The sequence below is a fragment of the Ambystoma mexicanum genome, chromosome 12, assembly GCF_040938575.1.
Source record: "Ambystoma mexicanum isolate Mex_15411 chromosome 12, UKY_AmexF1_1, whole genome shotgun sequence".
NCBI classification, from domain to species: domain Eukaryota; kingdom Metazoa; phylum Chordata; class Amphibia; order Caudata; family Ambystomatidae; genus Ambystoma; species Ambystoma mexicanum.
Window position 1 is genome coordinate 184407642 of NC_090936.1, and position 21677 is coordinate 184429318.

Sequence of the window (21677 nt, forward strand, 5' to 3'; positions counted from 1 at the left end):
AAGTTTCCAGTGCATCATCTATGGTGTCTTTAGAGGACAATGGGTGAATTGTATAATGGTCTAAAATATTGGATTCTGTAGTAGGACCTAGAAGTTGAAATTGGCCAGTTCCTGATGAGTCTTGAATTATTTTGGTGGTTTCCCTCAGGTTTTCTTCAATGTTTATTTCTTTGTAGTATTCATTGTTGTCTTTTAGATGTTGCAAGGCTTCTCAAACTTAATGTAAATCCACTAGTTGCTGCCAATTCCTTTTGTCTTTTGTAGGTATGCCATTTACTAGGATAATTAAAGATTGATCTATTAGACATTGCACTCCCAGAGTGTGTACATTTTCTTTGAGATCTAATGGCAAATGAACTACTTTGCCACAAATGCCTTTCAGTAATTTAGAGGGACGCAGTTTTGCTGTTTTTGGTTGAAGGCATGTTATTGATTGAAATGGGTGCACTGTTTGAATTATAATGCTCTCATACAAGTTAAGCTGTTGCAGTGGATTTGCGAGTGGGAATATTTCCAAGTTATTAGTGATAGCACGTGAAGGTATGTTGTTGTTGTCAAGTTTTGCAGTGCAGTATCTGCAAAGTATTGAGGGGTTAGTAATTTCGTTTTTGTTTTCTGCTATAAGATAGAGAGGTAATTGGAACCACTTGGAGTCTTCATTGTCTTCTATTTTGTACTTTATGTCTACAGTGTTTTTGCTATTTTTATAAAAATTCCTCCGGCAACACACACACACATGGTTTGGTACTTCAGCAGATGTCCTTTTAAATATTAGTATTTCTTTTTTGTATGTGTTTAGTAGAAGGTTGCCATCTGTAAAGTTGTTGCTACACTGTTCTAAAGATATTGAATTTTGTAAGTGGGTTTCACTTTCAAAATAATTTCTCTGGATGTGCTCTACTTCTTCGAGTAGTTTTTTGACTGTACCATGTAGAAGAATGTTATTTAAATTGTCCAGTGCTAAAGCAGGACTTGTGGCATAGTACAGTTTATAAACAAGATTTCTTACAGTTGAATGGTGTGTTCCTATCATTTTGATATGGTGGAAGGTGCTTTTGCAAGTAGGTTCAGAAATGCAAACTAATGAATGTCCTTGTAGTCCTGTGTATTTGCGCACTGGACAGGAGTCCATAGTTTGTAATAGTTTTATTTTTAATTTGTCTTTGCCTTTGTGCACCAGGACCCCCAACCGGCCCATAGAGCTGGGGTTTTCCCAATAGCACTTTAAGATAAGATAGCAGCATCCGTGAGATGGATGGGGGGTGCAGATTAATACTCAAACACCAAATTAATAATGACAACTCAACGGTTTGGCAAAGGGAGTCTGTTTAATGACAAGTACAAAAAACGGGGCGTCTGATGAATATCAGCGGATGCGTGATCTTCCTTCTTGCTTCACAACTTCAAAGAACTTCATAAAAAACACATCATTTATACTAGAAACTCGTCATTATTGATGTGTAACGATTAAAAGTTGGCATGCAATACTATTGGTTCTAGAAAGGTATCTTTAATATAGGTACTATATCTGTATATGGTAATGGAGTAAGGGGATTGGGTAAACACTGTCAGGAGGGGCATCTAAGCCCTTCATTCAAAATGTCTACTGTAGATGTCACTAAAAGTACGACATCGTATAGGTTGTACTAACTGTAGGACCCTAGATTACTTGGTCCATTATGATTGGGTTGGCACCAACCCCACTCATACTTTTCCACTTTGCTTAGCAGCATGCAGAATCCTCAGCCAGGTGCAGGGTGCCCACCAGCTCGCCCGGCCTTCCTTCAATTATTGTTACAATCAATCAACACTTTAGTGGCCATGTGTAAATTATTTCACTGTGGTTGGCCCCGAGATTGCATCTCCTGTCTGGAAAAGTTATGATATCTTCGCCTGGCCCACTGCCATGCCTAGGTGTGAAAGTCTCACTTCTTCTTCTTCTCGCTCGGCTGGTCATGTGATTCAGGCACCGTGAGTTTGCCTCTTCTTCATGTAATTCGTATATTTGATTTTCACTTTACCCACCACCTGCCTTGGCTTCTTATCTCGACCTTTCAGAGCAGGATATTCTGTTCCTTGCGTCGTTAATTATAGCTATTGTTCATCTATTTTAGCTGATACGATCTTGGTTTTTCTTGCACGATTTGCCTCTGCTGAGTTTCGTTTCTGCCTTTTATTCTTGATTTGTTAAATATGAAACTCTCCTCGCGTGGCATTTAGTAACCTTTGGGTTGATTCTGCTTCTTATTCATAATGGAAATATACTTATATAGCGTGCTTCTTTTAAGGTAGAACAAAGGGGGGTCTGGGAATCTCTCTACCAGCACAAACACAACCCAATGACCTGTTCTTGGGTGAATAACCCCTGGGAGAGACTCTAACAAGTCTTTAGCTCACTGTCCCTTTCACAGAGAAGAATTTCCCCACATATCAGTCTTTGTCTTGCCCAGGGGCAGTCCAGCAACGAAATGCTAGGCAATTCTCCTCTGAACAAGAGTACCAACAGCAACCCCATACACGTGTTTCAGCCTTGTTGGGCATCATCAGTGAGGTGAAGCTGTGCCTCCCTAAGAACAGTGAGCAAGGGGTACACGTCTGGATCACCCTGATAACTTAGGGTGAGACCCAAAGTTAATTTATGCAAAACAAAGGGGGGTCTGAGGTAGATAGGTGTAGGTGGCACTTGCACACTGTATCTTTCTACAAAGCATAGCAAGCCACACAATTTCCTTAGCTTTCTTGCGGTTCCAAGCATATGTACATGCGTAAACTGGTTGTACATCTTCGTCATGCTTATAGCTTAAGCTTCTTATATTTGACATTGTCCTTTTACTTTAGATTCACAATTCCCCTTGTCCATGGCGTTTCGTCTCTTTATGTCATTCTCTGGTCATCATCTCTTCTATATGTGAGTCAGTCCTGGTTCTTGTGTTGTCACCATTCGTCTTCCATTAAGACCTTTTTGGCAAGTTCAGGGATTGTACTCAGACGATCTTCATTTTGTTTCATTTGTTGATATGGTTTTCTCAATAGGTACCTTACTGTCCATGGTTTTTTAGATATAGGTACTTCAATAGGTGCTGTTCTTCTAATAGGTACTGGACAGAGCCCCGCTGCGGCTCTCTGTTGGTTTATTTGCCCATCATACGTCACATATTTCGGCTTTTACGTTCCTGGTACTTCAAAATGGACGGTTGGAGTGCGGGCTGTACTTGGGACCTCCTCTACACTCCCCCCTCTGGGTGATTCATCGACCACTTTCATCTCTTCCTTTGGATCCATCTTCTTTGGTTCCTCTGTATTCCCTTTTACTTCATTGCTTGGGTCCATTCGTTCTTCATCTTCTGGCTCTATTCATGATGGTCTGAAGAAATGTCTCTTTGGGGTCCATATTTTGATGACTCCTTTTAAAGATCCTGCTGTTCTCATGTGTTCATCATTGTTCCATGTCATTAGTTGACGCTGTCCATTTAGGCTGCAGTAAACTCATCTTCCCACATAATGTCTATGCTACCTGGGATATAGAAACTTTGTTCCTTCTTGTGCATGACTGCTGGCCTTTACAAAGTCCCTTATTTCTTCGTCAGTCAGGTTCTTGGGCTTCCATCCTGGTTCGATATCGATTATGATCTTCATCCCTATGGCTTTTTTTCGCAGTTTTCTGACACTGAGATATTATTAACTTGATAAGACAAACTCAGAGCAATATCACCACTAGCAGGGCTCCTAGGAATTTGAATGCATCTGCCATCCATTGTGGAACCCATGAAAATAGTGATCCAAACCAACTGTTGTCATCTAATTCGTCAGTTTCATCAATCATTTGATTCTGTAGTTTTGTCAGCATACCTATGGCTTCTGTTAAGGTTCCGTTTTCTTCGTCGTGAGATGGTATAAATGTGCAACATGATTCTCTGGTTTTTGCACAAACACTTCCATCCATAGCTGTGATCATGTCAAGTACATATCTGTTCTGGAGAGTCATCAGTCGGATTGCCCTTAACTCTTCTTTAATTGTGTTGAATCCTTTTATGGAGTGTTGATGGTTTGCAGTAACTCCCATGTGGTTATCTGCAACCATTTAGTATTTGCTACAACCTGAATTCTTGGCATGAAGATTGTCGTGAACACTGATGAAGTGAGGCTGAACAGCCTGTGCTCATATGGGATTGTATGAAAAGCTTCTTCTGATTTGGCAGAGAAGTAATTCTCTCTCTTCATTTGGTTAATCCGTTGCACAGATCTTTTCTTCTTCAGGTGAGCATCTGCTTTCTGGAAACAGTCAAAGTTCAGGTCACTTTTCGAAATCACCAACGCTGGAACATGGACATTCACTAATGTGCATACACCTCCCCAGTTTTTTGGCAGTCTGATGTATGCTCTGGATCCACATGCGCTGTAATGATCCATAATTACTGCAGTTCCATGAACCATCCCTGGAGCATCAAAAATGTGTCCACAGTTCTGATTCTCTCCTTGTGCCATTATTCCTGAAGGTGGGCAGTCATAATTTCGAAAAAAAATGTCGACAGACAAAAATGTTGACAAAAAAATGTCGAAAAAAAAAATGTCGACTTTCGTTTTTTTTAATTATATATTTATTTTATGGGTTTGGGAGTTAAAAAAAGGGAAACATTAAAAAAAAAACATTAAAAAAGGGGGGTTGGGGGAACCCCCCCATTTCGAAAAATAAATGCATTGAAAAAAAAAGTCAACATTTTTTTTTTCGACATTCTTTTTTCGAAATTTTGACTTTCGAAATTTTTGTTGTCGAAATTATCACTATGAACCATTCCTGAAGCACAATTTTAAGCTTTCCAGTGGTACTATCTGCAGGGGTCCTCCTCTGTCCTCGACCCATGTTTGCAGTTTTGCAAGCTTTGGCCACAGTGACTTGCATAACCTTTGTGAATTTTCAATTGCTTCTTTACAGGCTCCAATGACCATTTATGCTCTGCAAATAACTACTCCTTTCTCCCATTCATCTGGTGAAAGCACTGTTCCCCAAATCTGCATTTGGCCTCTGTTATTCCAGCTTCAAGCCTCTTCTGGAGTTTTTCCTTGGACATTTAGCTTCTTTTTCACTTCTCTTCTTATTGCTGCTCCTTTAACTCCAGGCTTCTCATATCTGATCACAATGTGTTTTGTCTTTCCATTGTTCCTTGTTTTTCTGTCCGGGACATAATCGTCTTCATTTGGATCAGTTGCTTCAGTTGCCCATTTCAGTGAGGCATCACTTCCCATGAACTGGCCTCTGGTCTATCACATTGCTACGTGTGATAGACAGTGTGCTGTCTGGACATCACTTTCTACAGCTGCAAAGATCTTTTACATCCCCATGCTGTAAGGTAGGAGTGCACAAACAAAGCATTCCCCTTCTGACCTCCCTATTCCAACTTCTTTCATGTGTTGGTACCAGATGTTGTTTCCCAAATGTGCTGTGTTGTCCAAGTAATTGTTTAGTACACTGTCATCCCCTTGTATGCTTTGCTTGATTCTTAAGGTTTTCATGTAGTTTGCTATAACTACATCCTTGAATGCTTCTGTAAGGCTTCTTCTTGCTGGAGGATTCTCAGGTATCCTGGTCCATGGTGCAGGCCCCTTCATCTGCACCAATTGATTAGGCAAAAGTCTGGCAATTCTTTCTATTTCCTCTTGCTTCTTCCTGGCTCTGGCTAATGATGGCCATATTGATTCTGCTATCAGCTGTGCTCATGAGATTTTCTCTGGGCTTGCCATTTTTCCATCAGTGCTGTATCAGGGGTGTTCATCAATGTTGTTTCTGTTGGTTTCCTCTCCAACTCCTTTTGTCTCTTCCAGAGCTCAGCTTCCTTTATGTGGCTCTTAACTTGGCTAATCGTAGAGCTTCGAATTGTTGGTAATCCAACCTTCCCCTCTTATTTGACCTGTGGTTCTGTAGTGATTGACACTAGGGTTGGTGTGTGTGCATTCAATGTTTGCATGTGTGTGGTTGTCAGTAACATTTTTACATTCATACTCTGCCGACCCTGTCTCCGGCTATTCAATTTGCTTGTTGCCATAAGTGTGTGTGTATTATTGATGATCAAATCCATCTCAAGTTCATTCATTCTGCTATTGGACTTCCTAGGGACTGGAATGACTATTTAGGTCTGGGTGCCTTCGTAGGCTTTATGCATGCATCATTAGGCGTGTGTACTGGAATTGGAACGCTTTGTACACCAATAGAAAATGCAGTTCTAATCATCAGTGACAGTAAAACAATTATGAATATAATGCATAAATACATGATACTCCTGTAGGTCAATCTACAGCATTTAATTCTGGAAAAATACGAGTGTCTCTTCTCCTGAGGGAGGACGAGATTGCTACTTTGAATCCCCATATCGATCATCCATTGAAAGATGCTAACTTTTAATACACTCTTAAAAAATATTATTTCTGGATTCTTCCAGTTTGTTTGTGAGCTGCAGGTTTTGAAACAATTGTCCCTCCTTGCCCGAACAATGGATTGTCTTATTATCTCTGGAGAAAGTTCTGTTGCTAGGTTATGGGAAGTGTCCAAATCAGGCAATAATTCAGCAAGTCTCTTTACTGTGCATGTTCAAAATATATGAGTTCCCAATCGGTGCCTCTGGTTTGCTTTATTCCCGAAGACATGTTATTCCTGTTAGTATACCAATGTGAAGTCTCTGGCAATACTCTCTTGATCTGTCCCTCGGTGGAAAGTTTAAAATCTTCTCAGATAGTTCTGTTGATGGTTAGAAAGTTCTACTTGGATCACGATACCATGCAAGAGCATGCTCATCTGTGCAGAATTAGCTGGGTATCTGATAAATGTGAGGACATCAACACTGGCAGGTCTCCCCACAAGTTCTGGGAAATCCTCAATTAGGCAATAAAAGATGTTACTCTCCAACCTACTGTCTTCTGGTGACAGGGACATTTGTCCTGCCCTTGCTGAAGTTTGGAACTGTTTAGCCCTCACTAACTGTGAACAGTTTCTAGAATTTCGGTGTGCGTGGAGAGAAACTTGGATAATAATTCCGTTCAGGATTATACTTAAACGTTCTGTGTTTGGTAGATCTCAAAGAAATGTCAAGACCTCTGTGGTTCTCCCGACAACATCTGGACAGTCTTCAATTAGGCGAAAGAACAGTACGTTGATAAGCCTATTCGCTTCTTCCTCTGCTTGGGACATTTGGTTTTTCCTCGCTGTATTCCGGAGGCATGAGGAACTGCTCCGCAATTACAGTGAGCAGCCTCCTTATGGTCTTTTCGTTTTCAGGATCTTGAAGAAAGTCAGTGATACTGGTGAACCTCCCCACCAATGATAGGTATGATCTCAGTACCAGTTCGAAATATATTAATACATCTTTGGTGATGTCGTTACTCTGGGACACCATAAGTGACTCCGAACAATGTCTCTGTGTTGAAAGAATCAGGATACTGTATTTTCTTACAATTTGTGTGTCCTCGATCAAAATCTGGCATATTCTTTTCTTATGAAGGCTTTAGTGTGCCTCAGTCCAAAGTTCGAAGTCGACAGACTATGTTGTGGCTTATAAGTGCACTTTTCTTCTTCACCCTGCAACTAGGATGCACAGAATGTACGTTTTTATGTCCTTAAACTCCTTTTGCTCAGGGAAATGTCTCAAAGGAAGCCACAACTTGCACAAAAGTTCTTTGTCTTCGCTTTGCTTCTGGTCATGAGTCCTTCTTACTCGTCATGGATCCTATCTGGAAGTGCTCAGGTTCTTCCCCGTTGTTTGTAGTCTCTTCATGTTGGGATGCAGGCAGGGGGCCTTCTCCGATGTATGGCTTGATGTCACCCAAAAAGATAAAAGCTCTTCTTCCTTGCAGCTTCACTGCAGAGGGAGTGTAGTCTTCCACTGTGAAGGGACCGTTAAACCTTGGCTCGTCCCACTTCTTTCTCGTGGGGTTCTTTACCAGGATTGTGTCTACAGGGAAGATTGATGGAATACCTGTAGTAGTATCTCCTTCTGCGTTCCATGCTGCCCTGCACCCTTTTCATCATCGCTGCAGCTGGCCCGAAATTACAGTAAGCCAAGATGTCATGCAATTCAAATCATTTCGCATTTCAAATCCTAAGATTTCTCTTGTCGGCTGGGCATCACATCTAACTCTGTCTCGGGGTGTCAGGGGAGTGTGCATCCTTCTTCCTGTTGCTATGTCGTGTGACGTAAGATGATGGTCAGAACCAGGCTGGTTTCTGAGTGCATACAGTGCCAAAGGAAGGCAGTGTAACCATCCCTTTCTTAGAGTAAGCTTCAACTTGGCTATCCTTTCTTTTAACAAGCTGTTGAGCTTCTCGCAGATCCCGTTACCTTGCGCATGATACGCCAACGGGAACTTGTGCTTTATACCAAGCAACAAGCTAATCTTCTCAAAAACTTCAATGACAAAATTAGTCCCAATTTCTTATCTCATCAGTTCAAATACTCCACACCTTGGAAATAACTCTCTCACAAAAAATGTGGCTGCACAAGTAGAGTCTGGGTGTGTACCTGGACCTGCTCTATCCATCTGGAGAATGCACACACCACAATTAGATACCTTTACCCGTTACATACTTGAATCATATCGACATAATCGACATGCAATTGCTGAAAAGGTCCATTGGGTCTTGGGATGACTTCTCTAATTACTTTTAGTGTGTGCACAGCCGTGAACTGTTGGCAAATTATACAGTTCACCATAAAAAATGCAACGTTCTCTGCTAAGATCGGTATGAACCAGACTTCAGCAAGTGTTGCCGCAAGATTCTCTTTTGTCATGTGCGCTGGATAGTGTAACTGTTCCAATGCTATTTTGAACAAGGATGTAGGCATTACTGGTTTATCAGTGCTTTATTGTCGCCACAAGCTTTCAGAGAGGTTTAAAGAACACCCTCGCCACTTCCAAAGATTTTTCTCTTCCTGTGGTGCCTCCCCTTGGAGTTCCATTAACTGCGTTTGTACCATGTTATTGTAGCTTTCAGGTTCACTTCGTGCGACAATCATTTTTTTGTTTACATCAGTGACTTCCACATCCATGATCATCTCGCTCTTGGATGCCATACTTTTGGCTTCCGTGTCTGCTGCTTTCCATGTGAGATAAAATCTGTCCTCTTCGTGTGTGCGGCACATTCCACAACCGCCATGTCCACTGGGAGCTGTAGTACTTTAATGAGCCTGTCCAATAAGGCTGCGTGCTGCACTGGCGTGCCGTCCGCTCGGAGGTAGTCCCTCCTTTTCCAGCGCGCTAAGCCTGCATGCAACGTTGATGTCACATAGGCGGAGACACTGTACACGTCACTTTCTGGTCTGCATGATTCTCAATTGCGAGTATCAACGCCAATAGTTCTGCAACTTGTGCTGAATAATGAGATGGTAACCATGCACTAATGAGTACTCGAAATTCTCCATTTGCCATGTGTATATATTTGCCCATCGTTTTGATCAATTCTCGAGGAACCATCAACGAAGACAATTTCTCCTTCTGCCAAAGCATTTTCTTTCACTCTGGGAATTTCGTCATATAATTCTTCATAATTTGCACAGTCATGTATTGGCTCTCCTACAGTGACTAGCTCTGCTATGAACATAGCTGGGTTCACTATTTTACATCAAATTATCTTAATCGATGATCCTATATAATCACTTCATAGGCAGAAGCTCTCTGCAATGTTAATGTGCTCTTTGGTTCCTCTAGAATGGCAAATAGCGCATGCTCGAGGTACAAGGTAATGGAGCATCCCATCACGATGGTTGTAGCCTTTTCTACGGCGAACGCTGCGGCAGCTAAACTTTGTTCACAAGGGAAATGACATCTCATCACTGGGTCCAAATTTCCACTGTCATATGCCAGGGGATTGTACCCCCAACATGGTTCTGTATGTGAGCACTGCTGTCATAACCCTGCCATTCATGTGTGAAAACAGGTAGAATTCCTCTACATAACTGGGAATCCCTAAAACTGGTGCCGTGCAAATGGCTCTCTTGAGTTCAGTAAATACTTCCTCCATGGTCTCAGACCATTAAATATTTTCTTTTGTCACCTGTGCCTTCTTTAGGGCCTGTAGCAAGGGCTTGGTATATGATCTGTAGTCAAAGACCCATGCCCTGACATAATTGCAAAGACCTAAAAAGCTCTGCATCTGCTTTATCGTGTGTGGCTTGGCTGTGTTCAGTATAACTTCAGCCCTTTCTGGGGTAACCCTTTTCACATTATGTGAGATCAGCTGACCTATGTATAGCACTTCTTGCTGACAATATTGTTACTTTTCTTTGTCAACCTTATGTTCTTTTTCAGCCAATATAGTCAATAGCTGAATAGAATCGCGTCTGCATCCTTTCTCTGTAGTGCTGCAAATTAAGATGACATCCACATATTGTAAGACAACACTTTCTAATGCAATATTGCTTAGGTCCATCTGCAGGACTCAGTTGAAAATAGAAGGAGACTCACAGTACCCCTTGGGTAGCCTTGTGCTTTTCAGACGCATTTGTCTGAATGTAAATTACATCAGATCTTGTGAGTCTCGGTGCAATGGGATTGAGAAAAAATGCATTTTTCAAGTCAATCACCATGAAATATTTTGCTTCAACAGGTATATTACATAGTATATTAGATAGGATAGTTTCTTAGTTAGGGACTAAAGGGAACTTAGCCTCAACAATATCATTTATTGGGCGTAAATCCTGAATTAAACACCAAGACCCTCCCTTTGATTTTTTTATCGTATAAAACGCAGTGTTGCATGACGACTCTGATGTCAGTAAGATGCCCTGCTCCATCATAGCCGAAATTGTCTTAAAAATCCCTTCATCTGCCTCCCTGGACTTGGGATATTGTTGTGCTTTTGGTAGAATTTCTCCTGGCTTCAGTTTAATTTTTACTTCTCCGACTCCTTTCAATAAGCCTACGTCATAGGGACCTGTGTTCCACTCTGAGACAGGCACCTGGGGAATGTCGTCCTCGAAATATTCAGGATGGTTCTGTGCCAACATCATTCTCTGAGGCACTTCTCTTTTGATCATTTTCACCCAAAAAGTGAGATTTTCCTCAACTGCTTTTTCTCCCCTGTCTGCTTGCTCCTCAAACATATCGTCATCAGTTACGTCAGTTAATCTGTACCCTTCTTCAATGGCGATTACTGTGCACCATTGTCGGCCTTCATCATCACAACCATCAATCAAAGCCATTTTCCCTTGTATCGCGGCTGTGTGTATCATCAAGGGAAATACTTGTCCCTTTTCCTCATGCATAGGTATTCTTGGCCCAAATAGAAATTCATCTGGGGTCCTCATGGTTTTGTCTGAAAGGCCTGGCAGCCCTTTTATTAGCACGCGTATTCCATACACAAATATTTCTGACTCTAGTGGTACAGCCCTCATAGCTGTTTGTCCCGCGTATGCTCTTATCATTTCGCATACGTTCAAATAATGCACTCCTGGAGTCGAATATACTATGCCCTCCTCCGTGAAAGAGATTGTCACGTTTAACTTCGTCATCAGATCTTGAACCAAGATATTTACTGGGGTTTGTATTGAATATAATAGCGGTACATTCATATCACATTCTCCTATATAGACTGGAAGTGCGTATGTAAAAGGAACACGACTTGTAGCTTATGTGAAGCCCTGAGTATTTATAGCTTCGCCGGACAAGGAAAATATGCCTTCATGTATACACGAACGTGTTGCACCTGTGTCAAATAAGAAGGAATATCTTTATCCCCTATAACGACATCCACCATTGGTTCCTGGGGAGGGTCTGGTGTCACTGATAGGATAGAACACATCAGGGTCCCCAGTGAGCTGTCCTAGTCCATATATAACTTTGTCCCACCTTGTACGAATGGCCTTCCCCCATCACCACTGTTAATCCTCATTCCAGGGGTCACAGCCTGACCTGTACTTACTGTCTGCGACAGTTGCAGCGGCAACTGCTGAGACTGTCCTTGTGGAAAACTCATCAAATTCTGAGGTTGTAAGCTTTGTTGCACTCCTGGCGTTTGCTGTTGTGCTGTGTGATTCTGTGCAACTCCACTTCCTCCCTGATGTAAAAACACAGGTGGATTCACCTTACCTATTCTTGTTCCTAGGTCATTTTGCATCTTGCCTTGACTTCTGCATGTGCGTGCTAGATGCCCTGTCATCCCACACAACAAACATATTGGCGGTGGTCTGATTATTTGCCCATTTGACATATCTTGATTGCCATTTTGCATGTTTTGAAAGCCTCCTTGATTATTCTGAAAACCTCCCTGATTACTTTTCCATCCTCTTCCTCTAAATCCTCTTCCCATGGGGTTAAACCCAGTATTTCCCTGATTATTCCTCTGTGGATTATGGACTTGCTGCATGCTTGTCCCGTCTGTGCTAGTTATCATTGCTCCTTTAATGGCATATTTTGACAATTTCTTCTGCACTCATTTTGCATCTTCACCCTTTCTTGCAGCCTCTATTTTGCGATTCTTTTTCCTCCAGCAGCCTGCAATTATGTGCTATGGTCAACTGTATTTCAGACCATCGTTTGGCCTCGATTCCTAACAATTTCTTGAGCTGTTTCTGTACCTGATCTGGCAGCCCTTGGCATAATATATGGTAAAACACAGGTATAGATTTCCCCCACGATTCCCGAGTCTCGAGTACCCACATGTCTTGGAAATTCTGGATGTAAAGCTAAGGGTCCTTTGACATCTTCATCTTACGTGTCATCCAGATATAGAAATCGTAATGATTTCCATACCGCAGCTCTGCAATGGTTAAATGGTGCTCCGTCATGCTCAGTATTTACTGTGGTCACACCAGGGTAACCTGCCGTGTCCACACATTGTCTGCTCTATCACCAAGTATGGCAATTAAAAGACCTTTGATATCCCCTATAGCTAACGTGTTCCCTCCTGTCATTTTTTCCAAATCGTGTATCCATTTTCCAGCTCCCTATGTCAACATTGGAAGCTTATTTTTCAGGATTTCCCGATCCATGTGTGGCCATGGAATATACTGTGGTCTCGTTCCACCTTTAGTGAGCAACGGAAATTGGGATGCATAGCCCTCTCTCTCTTCCCTCATTGTTCTCCTGTCTATTGCAGGAGTAATATTCCCGCATCGCCGCCTAACTGGCAATGTCCATAGCCGGCTCACATAGGGTGGTGGAGACACCCCCCCTCTGACCGTGAGATACTTCTTCGTGTCGGTCTGACTGTGCGGCTGACTCTGATGCCCTCAGTGCAGACTCACTAGAATCTCATCCCTTTCCCTCCCGAGAATCATTTTTCGCATCTTCTCTCTTCCTCCTTTTCCTCATGCTGTTCTCTTTCGGTGTCTGACATTGTCTGTGCTCAACTCGTGCAAATTCTTGCATCCTGTTTGTTCCTACTGATTTCCAACCTATCTAGGGACAGTTCTCTATTTTTACTACTTCAGGAGTCATCCTCAGCATCGTAAAGCTGAGAGCTCTCCGTGTGCTCATCTTCCCCCTCCCCTTGGGGTACTTGTTCTAGCCCCATTTCATCATATATTCTATTGATATTCTCTCCGATGCTTCTGGTGTCGAAGTCATCCTCGATATTCGCCCTAGACGTGCCTGATACTGAATCGTACTCAGGAAATAATTCTTCTATATCTTCCCATTCTACTACTGGATCAGTTTTTTAACCTCCCTTTTCAGATATTCAAGATCACGTGTTCTTTGCCTTCGCGTACGTTCTACATCGTCATTGAATTCTCTGCGCTTCCTCGCTTCTTCTCGGATCCTACCTTCTTCCTCTTTCTTTGCATCTCTATGTTCATTTTCCCTTTGGATTTTCGAATCCCTTTGTCTCTTTATTCTTTTCGCCCGTATCCTTTGCTCTTCCTCTTTTCTTCGCTGCCCTTGTCTATCCTGATCATTGGCCGCTCTCTGCTTACAATCATGTACCCTTTCTTGCTCTTCACAATGTAACTGTTCTCGTCTCTGCCTATCTTTTTTCCTTATTCTTTCGTCTCTCAATCATTTTTCTTTTTCCTTCCCTTTTCTCTGTAAATCATCTAGCTTCTCTTTTTGTTTCATGTCATCAATGCCTTTACCATTGAGTTTCAATATAATCTGTTCTCCCATTCATTCATTCTGTGTGAATGCTATCTCATCAGTTCTATCCTCACTTCCTTTCCATCTTTTGTCTTCTCTCTCCGTATCTAGAGATGTACTTGCTTGTGCCTGGTCTTTAATCTTGTTCTCGCGTCTTTCCTTGTCCCTCAGGACTTTAGAGGTGATATCCCTATCTTTATCCTTGACTAGGTTTTCGTCACTACTTTGCGTAGGTGACTCACATGCCGGATTGCTATACCCTGTAGCTGCTTTAAGTTCTCTTAGCGGGTATAACCCTTCATCCTTACTGTCTTCAGTTTTCATTTCAGATGGGGTGGGTGGCGCAGAAGGCATCTCATCCCCCTCTTAATACGTTAAGTATCCAGTCTAATGTTGGCTCCTCCTCCTTATCCTGTTGATATATCTTCCAAAGCTCTAAACTAGCTATGTCGTCATGTGCTGTAGGACCGTCTTAGATAACGAATGGCATAAACATTTTGTGAGCGGTTCCTTTAACCCATTCTGCACTGTACATTTTCAGTTTAGGTGCATGTTTTGGCAACTGTTTGCACAGATGTACTAATGGGGTCATGTCTTCTATGTTTTAAATATGTTTACTTTCTCTTTATATAACGCTTATGTTTTTTCTTTTTTAAACAATTTCAACATTATGACCGAGCACCAATCGTCGCAAGCTCCAATCCTGTTTTTCCGCCAAAAAGTGTTCCTCCTTTTTTTAATCAACAAACATCAATTCGTACTCTACAATATCCTAGTTACTCAATCGCGTAACTTTTATTCTAGTTTTTCGAAGGAAAAATTCATCCTATGACATCACAACAAACAACACATCAGACAGATGTTAACAGACTAGACAAACTCCACCTGGCTACACAGATCTCTGCCCCTAATGTTACCCCAACATGGGGTGTAAACCCATCACTTTCACAAGCGACTTTAACCACTGTGGTTTTCCCGTTGTTCCTATTTTTATTCAGGATTATGGATGCAGGTTTCTTCTAGCCACTATATTAAAGCATAGGAATTTGGGAGTATCTTCTCTCTTCTCGGGTGTCCCCCCGGTATCCTCTCTCTTCTCGGATGTCTTCCGCGGTATCCTCTTCTTCTACTTAGTCATCCTTTGAATCACTATTTCCTTCCCCATATGTATGTATATATATATATTTATATACATTCTACTCTACTTCTGACTATATTTTGTTTTCCCACCTCCCTCCGTTACCTTTCCCTTACTTGTTCTAAGGCATGCACCTTTTGACGAAGCATTTAGTCTTTTTCACTCACTGTTTGCATGTTTCCTCTCTGGATGCTCGGGATCACCGCCTTCGTAACCGCCTCTCCTGCTGTTCGCCAGCTCTGCTGCCCGTAGGAGTGGGAAGGGGTTACTTGGGGAAACACAGGTCCCTACAGACCTCTGCCTGCAGGTTCTACTTTTTACTGTAACCACTATCTACGGGGAGCTTCACGGTCTACTCTGGCAGATGGCAAAGTACTTGTGATATTGCAGAGGACCTAGAGTTACTTTAAGTCGACAGTCAATGGGTGTCTTATCTAATCGATAATCGATAAACCATCTGATCTCTGCTACCAAGTGTGCCCAGGACCCCAAACAGGCCAATAGAGATGGGGTTTGCCCCATTTTAAGATAAGATAGCAGCACCCGTGAGATGGATGGGGTGCAGATTAATACTCAAACACCAAATCAATAATGACAACTCATCGGTTTGGCAAAGGGAGTCTGTTTAATGACAAGTACAAAAAACGGGGAGTCTCAAGAATATCAGTGGATGCGTGATCTTCCTTCTCGATTCACAACTACAAAGAACTTCATAAAAACACATCATTTATACTATAAACTCATCATCATTGACGTGTAATGCTTAAAAGTTGGCATGCAATTCTATTGGTTCTAGAAAGGTAACTTTAATATAGGTACTATATCTGTATATGGTAACAGAGTAAGGGGATTGGGTAAACACTGTCAGGTGGGGCATCTAAGCCCTTCCTTAAAAATGGCTACTGTAGATGTCACTAAAAGTTGGTTCTACTAACTATAGGACCCTAGATTACTTGGTCCATTATGATTGGGTTGGCACCAACCCCTCTCATACTTTTCCACTTTTCTTAGCAGCATGCAGAATGGTCAGCCAGGTGCAGGGTGCCCACCAGCTCCCCCGACCTTCCTCCAATTATTGATACAATCAATCATCACTTTAGTGGCCATGTGTAAATTATTTCACTGTGGTTGTCCTCGAAACTGCATCTCCTTTCTGGAAAAGTTCTAATATCTTCGCCTGGCCTACTGCCGTGCTTAGGTGTGGAAGTCTCACTTCTTCTCACTCGGCTGGTCACGTGATTCAGACACTGTGAATTTGCCTCTTCTTCATGTAATTCGTGTATTTGATTTTCACTTTACCCACCACCAGCCTTGGCTTATTATCTTGACCTTTCAGAGCAGGATATTCTGTTCCTTGCTTCATTAATTGTAGCTACTATTCATCATTTTAGCTGATACGACCTTGGTTTTTCTGGCACTATTTGCCTCTGCTGAGTTTCGTTTCTGCCTTTTATTCTTGATTTGTTAAATATAAAGCCCTCCTCATGTGGCCTTTAGTAACCCTTGGGTTGATTCTGCTTCTTATGCATAGTGGAAGTATACTTATATAGCGTGGTTCTTTTGAGGTAGATATGTATAGGTGGCGCTTGTCACACTCTATCTTGCGACTTAGCATAGCAAGCCACACGATTTCCTTAGCTTTCCTGCAGTTCCAAGCATATGTACATGCGTAAACTGGTTGAACATCTTCGTCATGCTTACAGCTTAAGCTTCTTATATTTGACATTGTCCTTTTACTTTAGGTTCACGATGCCCCTTGTCCATGGCGTTTCGTCTCTTTACGCCATTCTCTGGTCGTCATCACTTCTTTATGTGAGTCAGTCCGGGTTCTTGTGTTGTCACCATTTGTCTTTCATTAATACCTTTTTGGCTACTTCAGGGATTGTACTCAGATGATTTTCGTTTCGTTTCATTCGTTCATATGGTTTTCTCAATGGGTACCTTACTGTCCATGGTTTCTTAGGTATAGGTACTTCAATAGGTGCTGTTCTTCTAATAGGTACTGGACAGAGCCCCACTGCGGCTCTCTGTTGGTTTATTCGCTCATCATACGTCACATATTTCTGCAGGAAAGTTCCTGAAACTTCAAAATGGACAATTGGAGTGCGGGCTGTACTTGGGACCTCTACACCTTTCACATACAGATTGAGGAACTGGTGGAAAGATGTGAAAGATTGTTTGCGTATGTTGCACATTGATGTACACAGTCATTTGTAGACTGGACGTATTTGTTCAGTGGAATGGAGAGCTGATGCTATGTTTGCTGAGGATATTTTTGGGAGCAGCATTTCTTTTTCCATGATGGTATTATTAACCTTTTCATACCCTCATCGACTGCTATGTATGGCAATTGGATTTGTTTTCTTTTGTTTGTATGCTTCTTCATTGAAGTATGGTTCTGTGCTGATGGTGTGACTCCACTCACCTGCACAGATTTTTACAAAGCTATCTTTGTTGATATCCTGTTTGTTGAGAAGTCCTTGTTGTAGTTTAGTAATTAGTTTTGTTAGTGGTTTCATTCTGTTTAAAACTAATATAAATAATATCCTTTTGAAAAGGATTGCACTGTCTATGAGAGCTTCCAGGATTAGTTTTCTGCGGTAGGTTTTAAGGGTTGAGCATGTTTTCTCCACTGTTTTTATAAGGTTCTGAAGGACTGTGTGGTGGAACATGTTTTGTAAAATAATATTTTTGGTATGCTTACTTGTGGCTACATCAAGATTTATAGGTGCAGTGTCTTTTTAATACCTTTCTGTTTAGTTTTACATTTTGAAAGAGGAGTCAAGTTTTCTTTACTGCAAGCTGCTTTAGTTTCGCATAGTGACTGTATTAGCTGTTTTGTTTGAACTTTTTGTATAAATTCTGGTAGAGGTGGATGCTTACTTTGTACACTTTTATTTTGATTTGCTATATTTCTGCATTGCTTTCTACAGAGTTGCTTTTTGGTAGGCATTCTTTGTTGTCTGTTGGAGAAAGAAAGAAAGTGTGGGTTGGGATGTTGTGCAATGTATGTGGGCATTGTGCATGAGTGTCTGAGTATGATGGTATGCATGTATGTAGAGGTGTGTGATTGTGGAATGGGATATTACTTCAGGTTGGGAAGGCTATTCTCATATGTGTGTGTTATTATACTGGTGTTCAGATGACAATTCAAAGTGTGCACCTGCTGAGTTGCAATCAGTAATACTGAATGTAATGCTGTAGGGTTGATACAATTGTTCGTTTTACAATACCAGAATACTACAGTGTTTGAGTAACCATTAGAACACTACGACAGTATTGTACTTACTTTGTTGGATGCAAAGAGTAGGTTTCTTCTGGGTTCTGTCTTATATATGAATGGGGATTTTGGAGCATCAGCATCATTACTAAGGGGGTTAGTGGAGTATTTATAGGTGTGTCCTATGAGGTGGACTTTTGAAAGTGTGTGTCCCTGTTGCACTGTTTAGTGTGGTAATGGATTAGTGGAAGTTGTAGTAGGGTGAGAAAAAAAGCCTGGAAAGATGTACAGATTGAAATGGAGACTGTTTTTGTGTGCAGAATTCAATTAATTTTTTTGTTCATAGATGCTTGTGCATGAGTGCTGGCTTTCAGTTGTTTGACTTTTTTATCCACATTTCTATTAGCACTGTTCTGAATGTACACTTGTATTTGTTTGGCTTTGCAAGAATGGCAAGTGTCAGGCACTCTGTTTAAATAAATGCATTGCATGTACTTGCAATGCTTTGGTAAGATACAAGCTGGTTTCCTGTTTTGTGTGCATTCTAGGAATTTCATACTAGTGTGTTAAGGGGTAATTGGTTGTGAAAATGACAGATGGAAATAAGAGATTAATAGTTTGGACATTGCAATGAGTAATATGGGTAAATTTAAATTTGGAAAGCAGACACATTTGTAAGTGAACTTGATTATAGGAGATGGGAGAAATTACAGTATGTTTTTTTTTGCAGATTATGGAGGGTCAATGGCAGGTACCCTGTTCATATGCATTTATAAAAGAGTTACACATGTACTGTAAACAGAATATTCATACCTGTAGTTTGTATTGATGTATGTAGATGTGGATGAATCTGGAGGAGAAATTGTATGGGAGGACAGGTCAAAGAGACCCACCTCCCCTGCAGTCCCCTCCTTGTGATGTCCATGACTCATCAGGCCCCCCCTGCCACAGGACCCAGGTGGTGGGTGGACCACTGGCCGACACATCGACTAAACATACTGTATTAGGCTAGGCCCAGGAAACCATTTTGAAAACCAGAACGCCATCTTAAGACATGACTCCTTGTGCGCTGCAGCACGGCCCCCACCTTTAGAGAGTCCTCGTCTACACTGTTGCCTCCGTTCCCTCGCAGATCCGCTGAAAGCCCGTTCCCACGACCAGTCGGACATGAGCTAGTGTTAGAGCAAACACTGTATCTTTCACCTTCCACAGTGCATCATTATCCACAGCGTGACCCGGGCAGCGGGGCTGGCTTGGAAAATAACTGTAAACCGTCCTCGATGAAACAAAAGCCGTAATCCCACACCAGGAAACTGCTCATACTTATATACATATATTGCATTACAATGATATCCCTCGTGCACAACCTTGTGTCAAAAATCTACAAACCCTGTACGAACCGAAGAATGTGTCATTGTGCGACCACATGGTCACAATACTCAATCCCCCTCGGTATGCACAATACACTCAGGGTCCCTGGCCTCCTACTATGTGCCTCCCTAGGGGTAATGTAAAGTGAATGATACCAAGTCCTTATGTCATGACTACCCTGATGCTGCTAGAGTGCAAAGGAACACAAGTGCGACAGTATTTTGAGCTCATGTAAATAAGACACATAGAATGCCATCAAGTGCAAATGTAGAGGTTTGATGTGTATTACTGCTGTCAACCGTTTTGGTCTGTTGCTCCTGTGTGCTCCACCAACCCTAATGCTACCTCACGTATTGTGTTTACAGTGTGATGCTAAAACTGCTAATATTGCAAATACTTGCCCTATAGTGACTAATGGAGTTGTAGATATAGTTAACGAATTCTGAAATGAATATGTACTGCTTTAAATGCCACAGATGTGTGACCACTTAGCCATTTTATATTATGCAAATCCCTTCGTTTTACAGTTTTCAGCTTGCTAGACGACTATCATTGTGGGCATATCCAAGGCCACCTCTCCTCCCTTCCCATTGAAGCCTGCCAGAGAAAGCAAAGGCCCGAGCGACATCGCCTCACCTCCCCCAATTCGGCTGGAGCCGTTTCCATGCATTCATGATTCCCCCGCAACTCACATGGCCACGAACAGCCACCTGAATTATTTACAGCCCAGCAGCAAAATCCGTCCATAACCAGAGGCCAGAGGTGCCCCCTCATAGGTCCCACGACCCATCAGTTCACCCCAGATTAATGACGCTTGTAAAAGAAGACACCTAATATTGCACCAACATTGTGTAAAAGCATCCGTCATGACTTCTAACAAGACCCAAAGCCTGGACAACTTACCCCATGCCCTGAGACCCGACCCCGTAACCTATGATACCTAGTTAACAGGATAACAGCAACCCTGTATTGATGTATCGCCAAAGTACCCCACCTAAGGCGCATTCCTCCTGTGTTATATTAACCTGTAGAATAACCTATTGTAGGATTTACAGGACAACTGACATTGCAGCATTGAATGAATGGGGTGTGCCTGGCCCTTAGGGCAGAAAGCCAAGAAAGACGTCCATCTATGACACTGACCACGCCTGAATGGACAGCAACTCCCGGATGAGCCGAGCTGACCTGCCCACCCCACGTTGGCACCCGGCTGCACATATAGTTGGTCGACGCCACCCAATCCCCATGTACATGTGCCCCCTATAGTGTGTATGTGCCTATGACACTTTTTGTAAATAAAAATGCCTGTCTTTGCTATTGTCAGACAGAGCACACGCGGAGTTTGCAGAGTGCTTTGCATGCCCAATTTTGACTCAGATAAAGGTTCCCTTAAGCTCACCCGCACTTGGTCCTAGCCTTATTCCCATTCGTGGGAGAGTCCATTGTTGCCTCTCATTGCGGGGAGGGTCGTGCTAGCTGGGGATGCTCGCCTTCAGTGGTGACCCCGATTGCGTGATTACATCTCCTGGTACGTCCTTTCCGTCCCCTAAGGCACGAAAATCTCTGGTCGAAAGGGGAGACGCATTGTACGCCTGCTCCAGAAAGCTACCCGCCTACGGCGACTGGTACGCTCAGAAGTGCGCACGTATTAGAGAAAGGGTAAGGGACCCCATTTCAAAAAATCCCCTTTGAGTACCGCTCGCCGGAGATGGGGCTGGGCGTTGAGCGTGAGGCAGCGCCGCCTAGACGAACCCAGTTCGGAGACTCTCGGTTCAAGACGGGCACGTGAGTACTAAGTGCGAGTGATCATAAGGGATACGGGGAGTAGGGGAAGGGAACAGGATTTAAAAAAAAAAAAACGAGGTCATTTAAAAGGGGGACATGGTGGGG